The sequence below is a fragment of the Notolepis coatsorum genome (genome assembly GCF_963971535.1).
Source record: "Notolepis coatsorum genome assembly, chromosome: 13".
Classification (NCBI taxonomy): Eukaryota; Metazoa; Chordata; class Actinopteri; order Aulopiformes; family Paralepididae; genus Notolepis; species Notolepis coatsorum.
In genome coordinates this window covers 104,422,665-104,431,871 of record NC_140177.1, presented here as the reverse complement: position 1 = coordinate 104,431,871, position 9,207 = coordinate 104,422,665, and the positions used below count along the sequence as shown (strand labels likewise).

The following is a 9,207-nucleotide window of genomic DNA, read 5'->3' as shown; positions in this document are numbered from 1 at the left end:
GGTCGCTGGAGACCCTAACACCACATAAGGGTTAAGTGAGCAGATGATAGCAAGGATGATGATGACATTTTTATTATTACTTTTTTCGGAGCAATGGAGCCATTTGTTTCAATATGCTTTCAAACAGACTGGTTACGATATGACCCCTCAAGTTTTGCTTGTACAGAAGTGTCACGCCAAATACCTCTACTGACTGACTATCTCCATCTTCCATGTTTGTGTTCACCAAGTGACTCCCACCAGCGCAGAATTGTGATGAATGACGTATCTAGAGTGACGTAAAAGTCACATGAATTTCAATATAACTGGGCGGCTACGTGCCAGTGGGCAAGGCGCTCACCGCGAATACTGGAGACACTGGGTTCGCGTGTTCGAGCCCAGCGCTCCACATTGCTTTCAGTTTAGCTGGTCGTCCGTACTAATACACATTGGCAGTATTAGGGGGTGGGAAACTGATGGGTGGGGATCGGGCTCCTACAGGTCGGTTGGTGCGCCTGCGCAGTAGAATCAGGAAGCGATGGGGGCGGCGCCCCTCCAAAGTGCAGACCCCTGATGCTGAAAGATCGCGCCGCGCAGGTGAAAAGATGCGACTGCTGTTACCTCGAGTATCGGAGGGGACTCGTGCTATGTATGACTTAGTCCACATTGCAGCCGGCTTGTGGGAGGCAAGAAACAGCGTTCGAGACAGGGGAGGGTTGAATTGGATGATACGAAATTGGGATGGGAGAAAAATAGAAAATGGGAGAAAAAGTGGATAAAAAATAATAATAATGAATTTCAATATAACTGAGGTTGCATATGAAAGTGGCCCAAATCAGAATGGAAAAGATCATATTCCCACACATATGAGCAAAAAGAAAAAATCTGATTAGGGCCAATTTTGCCTGCAGTCTGAAGGTAGCCAAACAGCTTTTCCCCCTCAGGCTCGGGTTGAGTTCAAACAGAACTTTTCTGAGGGTTTGGGTCTGGATGGGCTTAAACGTTTTGACCTGTGTCAAGGTCAAGGACCCCTGACTGCGAAGAGTTGTGTAGTGTGTCTTCTTCAAACATGTGCAGCCTAATAATACTTCCCCAAACTTCTTAGCACTGCCTCCGTACAGTTCCGCTACCAGCTTTACACCTGAGTGTAAAGTAGAATGCCAGAAGAATGAACAGATGTCCATTCTTATAAAGTAGTAATCACCAGACATAACAGCTGTTGTTATGCTGTTTGTGCAATATAAGCATCAAGATTATTAAGTTGATTGATAGTTGGTGTATTCCTACTGTTATTGGCCTATTTTGGATGTGCACTGTGCGTGTTCAGCTACAATGACTGATGACGATTGAAACCATAATGGGAAATATGATTGGTTGCCTGCTCAAACCAGATGCATGTGAGACAAAGGGTATATTGGTAACAATTCCTTTAAGATAGTTGATAATTAGGGCAAATTAATGCAATACTCTGCATGACAGTCGATGGCTCTCACCCCTGCAGTGAGAAATGCGTGGCAAATGGCAATGCATTGAGTATAGTGTGGAGTGGGCGATTCAACAAGTGCTGTATATTAGTACGTCTCTATTGTTGCTCCTGAACAACTGGGTTACCGGTAGATAGCATTTTTTTTGACAGCAGTAGAAGGACAATGAGGGGATTTTGATGCGAGCGTGTGGGGGGGGGGGGGTACATCAACGCATGCAGCAAACATTGCGCAGGCAGCCAGGCATACAGAACACACACAGACGAATAATGTAACAGCTGACGAGGAAGAGAGGACCACCACGTGAAGAACGAGCATGAAAAGGTGCATTCATTTCAGTTCAGTTAAAAGAATGGGGGCATGGTCAATTCGACCCATAGACTATAGGCTCCATGTTGACTGACAGGCAGCGGCTACTGAGCGCTGTCTGCTGGATGATGATGTCGAGTGGGAGGAGGGGTGTTCCACCAGTCTTGAGCGAGCGAGAGAAAGCAGCTAGCCAGGCTGAACGTCTTGTGCTCCAACACACACTACACACACATCCAGTCAGTCAGAGACACACAGCCACCCAGGGTTACTTCATCATGATGGTGGGGAGATGGGGGGGAAGAAGACGGTCGTGGTGTAATCGGCCTTTTTCGTTCCTAATCTAAAAACTGGTTATTTTCCTGATCGAGGGACTGAAACGTAAAAAAAAGACAAGGTAATGTCTGTTCAGTTTTTTTTGTCGTCTTGCCTTTTCTCGGAAACGGTGCTGGTGACTGATGATGGCAAAGCCACAGTGGTCCATCCGACTGTTCCAAGCTGATTGAGCTAACGTTAGTATTGTTGTCCCGTTGCCAGACTTCTTGTACACCGCGCTCAACATATTTACATGTTTAATTGCTTTTATTGGTTGACTATTTAATTGGTTGTTGGGGACTCGAACCCTGTTGTGTTGCTACATTATAATAATAAGCATCCTGAAATGTTCTGCAGCAGCACAGGCCCCACTGGAGATATAAAAAAAAAACATTTGTCTCGCCAACGTTAGCGTTTATCTAACAGCGACACCTTCTCTCGATATGTTGAATTGTAATGAACGTTATTCTGTCATGTTTCTACATCGTGCATATTTTATATGGCGGGCTGAAATAGGAACACGGCATGTTTGCGTTCCTCATTCGGACCACCGACGGGGTGCTGCTGCTGCAAGCCTCACAGCTAGCGGGTTAGCTCGTCATCTGGCAGCTAGCGGTACCGACTGGTTAGTTAGTGGTCTCTCACAACAAGGAATGCTATAAAACAATGTTGGAGTAAAGGTAATGATATAGCCGAGGAACAAATTCACCTCACTTTTCTATATAATGTGACATGTGTGCCCGCGTCGGGACTAGGTAACGGTGGAATTCAAAATGCTATTTGTATCCCTCACGAGTTGCTACTAGCCAGCTAACGGTAACCCAGTCTTACTTCTTTCCTGGCAAATGTGAGCTAACTTTAGCTAACGTTGGTGTTTTTCTTTACCATTCGTCATAATCTCCCCCCCTGACTTTCTCAAAGCTATCTTTACCGTGGCCACGAGTTTAATTAATGCTAGACGAGCGGATGATGCCCTAACGTTGGCTATTATGTTGCTTCCACCAAGTGTATAACGTTACATAAGTTAGACATGTCAAATAAAACAACAACTTTGCATTGTGAAATAATAACGGGTGCATGTAACCGGATGTCACCTGTTGTAGCCTGCACAGGAATGATGTGACCGCAAATGGTACCCTTATTTATTTATGGATAACTGCTGGGCTTCAAACCTTTGTCTTTTAGTTTTGACAGTGAATGGGTTTACACTGTGAAAGGGCTCTACACACGACTGCCGTAAACAGCAGTGGTGGAAAGTAACTTAAGTATTTTCACTCAAGTACTTTACTCCACTACATCTATTTGAACCTACCAGTTACTAGTTACTTTGAAGATAAATATTTTGCATTGAAAACATGGAAACAATTTATGAAGATTATGTACTTTCAAGTCTGCTAACTTCAAGAGAATGTAATCAGAGCCAGCATAACTGTAGTGTACCATATACCACTTTAACATCACATTTATAGGTCAATGGTTCGATGGTTGAACGCTCCCAAGCACTAGAATACACTTTATGTAGAATGCATAGTTTTACTTTTGTTACCAAAGAACACTCAATATCAAATACTTCTCTACTTTTAATGAAGTAGAAACTTTAATGGACGTTTTTTTTTCGTTTTTATTTCTTTTACCATCGTACAATTTTATCTGGGTACTTAAGTAAATTAACTGTGTACTTCTTCCATCACTGGTAAACGGACATAGCTGAGGTTATTAGAAAGATTAGAAAGATGATTCGGAGAAGAAATAATGGAGTGAAGTAGAAGTGATGCTGTCTATGGCATCAACGGCTGGCTTTTACCTCATTTTGCTCTCTGTTCTCCCCAAGATGTTTCTGACCAATTCCATACTTTTCTTTTTCTGTAACGTTAGTGTTCTGTTGTAAAGGCCAAACTTAAGTCTGCCTGGGGGGCATGTAACTATTTATTCTAGTCTTGAGCAATCTTGACTCGAGCCATTTTGAAATTGAGAGAAAAGCATGGATCTAATGTGCACAATGGCACACACAGTTAAGTTCAAATCATAACCGGAGGGCAACGTTCTGTCCTGCCCTGTCTAGGAATTCACGGTATATATCAGCATAGCTTATTTATAGTTGGATAGATACACGTTTTATTAACCAAAATCACACTTTTTGATGTCAAGGCCCCCCAGGTCAGAGACTCCCATCTGATAGTTATAAGTTATACAGACAGTCCAATGGACCACCGTCTCAGAGGATTTTCACTGTTGGATAAAATGTAGCATAAAGCTGCTTGAGGGACTATAATGAAAAGATAGCCTAATTGTTGGGAGAGAGTTGGAAACCTATGATTGAGATAGTCACTGCTTTTTATTCTCTAACATTAAAAGTAAACCCCAATCCTCATTTAGCTATGGACCCCTTCGAAACTCGTGGTACCCGCATCAACACTGGGAACCGCTGATGTACAAGAACCATAGGTGTTTTTTTTCTTAGCTGAATTTCTCTTCTTCCACATTGGCCAGATGCTATCAGTGACTAATCTGACTATGTACAGCCACGTCTATGAAGTATGAACCATAATGAAGTTGGAGTCCTAATGATGTGCTTTTAGCCCCCTGGACAACATCTGTTACCCTTTTTGGATTACATTTGAAATGTTCATCCCAGTATAGGGATGTATATTATAAACATATCTCGGCTCTTTCACTGTTCTCAGCCCTGGTCATACCTCCCTCCAAGCCTTTCAGGCCCTCATTATCTCTACCAGGCCGAATGTGATTGGTTGTGTGTGTGATCTGTGTGCTCAGCATATTTTGCAAACTAAAAGGCAGAGGTGGATGAAACTTGCCACATAGGCTGACAGCAGGTTAGGGATGTGACTCTTGGGGGAAAAAATTCAAATAGGTCAATGACAAGTATTTTATTTGAATGAATCATTGTCCATTAAAATAGATATTCAGTATAAACACCTTTTGACACAGGCTTGCTGCTCAGCCTCAGGGAATCAGCTCTGTCCCCTGTTTACAACATGGAAATGCCATAGTGAACCTATTGTCATTGCTATAACTATGCATTAAGCATATGCATTAACCCCTTAAGCCTGACGGCCCGGTATCGGTCGAAGATTTATTTCACGTCATAAATAGATCAATACAGTCCGTATTAATTAATGTTGCGTTTTCTTTCCCAAATGTAGCCAAGAGTAAAGACCCTAACCATATCAAAAGGGCAGTCAAATTGTATATTTTCAGCACTACGTTTGTTTACCAATTAGGGCTGGGCGATATGGCCAAAAACGTTATCGCGATAAAATTATAAAATTATTTTCATATAACTCGATATCGATAATTATCGTCGATATAATGTCTGTCAAGTTTAATTAACTTCTTATGCCCGGCGGCGAATGTCCGGCGGCGAATGTCCCGAGAGTCGAGTTGATGTCGTCATCAGTCCGCGCACGTTAGCAGTTAGCCGACAAGCGGAGTATCTCATGACAATGTACTAAATATGACCCTAAAACACTCTCTTCCGCCCAATACATTGCAACGACGTCCACTGTATACCCCACACTACTATAAACGTGGCCTCAGAATTCACGCCACACACATACTCGGCACGTAAATATATAAAATAGCGCCGTGCAAGCTAATTATCATAGCCAGCCTGTTGTTTCTAAGCGGAGTATTCCATGACAATGTACTAAATATGACCCTAAAACACTCTCTTCCGCCCAATACATTGCAATGACGTCCACTGTATACCCCAGACTACTATAAACGTGGCCTCAGAATTCACGCCACACACCCACTCGGCACGTAAATATATAAAATAGCGCCGTGCAAGCTAAATAGCCTAGCCAGCCTTGTTTACTGAGTCCTACCTCCGGATCTCCTTCCGGGTCTTCTTCCGCTGTCGGCCATCTCCTTCACTGATTGGTTGTTAGTGCGTGTGCTCATATCCAAGCTTGGAAAATCGATATATCGAAACTTTGCGACCACGTTTCATGTTTATTTCGAGGAAATAATTTATCGCGATAGTTATCGTTATCGTTTTATCGCCCAGCCCTATTACCAATGATTTTAAGTGTTATTAGCAAAATATGAGTTCATAAATACCTCTGCGCATCCTGGTGGAAACAGGATGATTTAGAAGCGAGGAAATATTGCGTCATGAAAGTGTTGTAGTCCTAAGACAGAGGATACCCAGGGCTTTCAATGGACATTGACATTTCATAAAACTACACTACCCAGCTCATACCAGCCTCTGTGAAAGCTGCTGAAAATATTCTTAGCGAAAAATTCAGATTTTTGTGACTATATCTCACCGGTCGAAAAAACCTGAATGTTATTGCCATAAAATAGTTCGTTTCTTTACCTTTCTGTGAACGTCTAGAAAAACGCATCTCAATCTGATGAAAAATGGCAGAGCTTACACTAGATTTCATTCAGTCTTTGCTGCCCTGTAACGGGCGCCTGGTGGTACTAAATCCAGATTGAATCTGCCATTGGAAAGAGGAGATTTGGCCTGATCCATACAGTAGATGTACGACTTTCCATAAATAATTTATAGGCCTTATATTCTATATTCATTGCATGTGTCCGCAAACTCCGCATGGCGACATTCAGTACTGTATCTACAAAACCCCCTGTAAATCATTTGCTTAGATGTTTTGTACACTTGATCTCAAGAAGGTGCTGAATGAGCTGAGTGAAATTGTTCATGTCTGGTCAATCTTAGCATGGTGTTATTCACCGTCAAAGATGAGAACACAAAACATTAATATTATATTCTCCTTTGGTTTGTTTCAATTTACTCAAGCATAGTAACCGACACAATATTTCCGACACTGTGAATACATTTCCTAAGGTCCATAGGCGTCCCTAGATACAAAGAACATGCTAATGGACTTGTAGAAGTGGAGCAATCTTCCATTTACTTGGGTATGTACCTTTAGGTGAATTTTCTGAAAATATGGCTAGGGTTTAAGAGCTTAAGTAATTCCCATCATTATGCATTGAAATAAACCCTGCCCCCTCCAGCTTGGAACCTGTTTCTAACATGCTTTCTATGCTTCCTATAACCCTTCCTATGCTTCCCATCACCATATAGCGTTAGCATGTTAATGTTAATAACTATAATTGGAGAACGGCCAGTGTGTCTGTTGGTCTGTGTGTGTTTGTTAGTGTTAGCATGCTAATGCTAATAACTATAAGGAGAGTGGTTAGTGTTTTTGTGCGCTGGCGTGTCCGCCTGGTGGAGGCTTGCGCTCTACTTAGAGCACCTTTCTCGTTAGCACTCGCCTCCAGCTGTTCTAAGGAGTGGAGGGGGTTCCTTAAGTGGAATGTCAAACGGGGCCCAGCTTTTATATATTATACCCCACAAATCCTGCTCGGCATACTATGTTTCAACAGGTACTGCCTGCAAAAAAATAAAACTGATAATGCTGATAGGAATTTGTTGTGGTTAAATGTAATTGCATGGTGTTGGGTTACAGTTCACATGGTAAGGAAGGAGCAGCCCAGGGTGCTCAGCGCCGGTACACTTTGTTCTAAAAACGCTGTCGAATGAGCTACAAAGACAATCCTGATATGACTAATGGGATATCTCTCCTGCCATTAGGCAGTATCTAGGACAAGTGGGCATAATGGCACTGTGTTTTGTCATCCTAGAAAAGCAAATCGATGGAAGAGGAGGACATCGGCTTAGTTTACGGAGAGGATGAGGATGTTTTATTGGATTAAACGGCAGAGCAGGTGGGTCATTGTCCCCAAGCCTAATCGTGAGTCATGATTTTTTGGGGCAATAAGTAGAGATGTAACAATGGTGACGCCGGAATGTACCCAGTGTTGACATGTGATGCCAAGAGCCACGTTTTAAAGGGGAACACCACTCAAATTAAACATTTGAATATGTTATCTCCATGGCCTAAGACAGTTCAATCAATATTTGTGAACATGAGCTACTCTCTCCCAAAGTCAGAAACCAGAGAGAAGTAAGAATGATGTCATCAGATGGCTGGGGTCGCTCTATTGACAATGAATGGGAGAGTGATTTTGTGGACCAACGGAACGTTTGTTTTCTCTTGCCCATCATTATACCCAGTCTGCCACCGCTGAAAGCCTATGGAGATGTTTACCTTCTTTGCAGGGCTATAACTTTTTAAATATTATAGCTATATCTGCATTACTATGGCCCATTCAACATCGATTATCTATCATTCCGGATGTGGGAACCATCCGACCATCCACCAGGCGGCGGTATTGAGGCGTTGCAATCTCAGACAGGGTGTCACTGCAGTCCGGAGGGAGGCTGGATGAATTATGAATGCCATGGCGAAAAAATTAAATATTGATCCCAAAAACGATTTACGCCGTTGTTGGCGTTCAACGCATGGCGGGCAATAACGACTTTTAAAGTCTTAAAACATCTAGAAATATCTTTTAGGTATTACAAGGTCTAAAATGTCTTAATTTTCTAGGAGGGGAGGCATTACATTTTGATCTGTATAAAAACTACGAGGATAGATATTGTGATGTTTCCAATAAGGAGACGAGACCGAGGGATAAACCTGTATCATTCTATGTGACAAACACTTGGGAACATGCCGTCAGTTATCCAACAACTAGAGGAAGCGAGAGAGTCCAAACAGTGCACCATGAAACTAAAAACGACAAAGCTCTAGCTCTCTTGCAGAGCTACCAGAGCTAGTTACATGTCGAAGAATAAAATACCTGCACCCAGGCGAGGACACTAACTTTTTGGCTTACCAGCCAACTGGCGAGTATATGATTTTTTTTACCAGCCAAACATATTTTTTACCAGCCATAAATAAATCGCTAATTGTGATAATTACTTCTTTGTATGTCTTCGTCTAAATTTATTTTCAATCATAGTAATAATAATCACACCGTGTCTCTACTCTTTAAAATATTTATTACCATAAACATTAATAAGTGTCTCTACTCTTCACAATATTAGCATAAAACATATTTATCACATATTAACATGAAAGCGGGTTCTGGAATGGGTTGGGCTGAACTGGGCAGTGAAAGATGCTGGGCTGGACTGGGTTGGGAAGGGAAAGTTGGGCTGGTCTGGGTTGGGCTGGACTGGGCTGGGCAGTGAAAGAACCAAGCATTTCACTGTAATGTAATA

The 9,207-nt window shown here is 42.3% G+C and overlaps 1 protein-coding gene across 2 annotated transcripts in view; it reads left to right on the top strand.

The window, feature by feature from the left end:
• Positions 1–2,026: 2,026 nt before the first annotated feature.
• Positions 2,027–9,207, top strand: part of LOC311238651 (CMP-N-acetylneuraminate-beta-1,4-galactoside alpha-2,3-sialyltransferase-like) — a 300,110-nt gene continuing 292,929 nt past the window's right edge. For both annotated transcript variants that reach the window (XM_084326785.1, XM_084326784.1), the window contains exon 1: positions 2,027–2,166. The gene's annotated coding sequence lies outside the window, so the exon portion shown is untranslated. The remainder of the gene's footprint in view (positions 2,167–9,207) is intronic.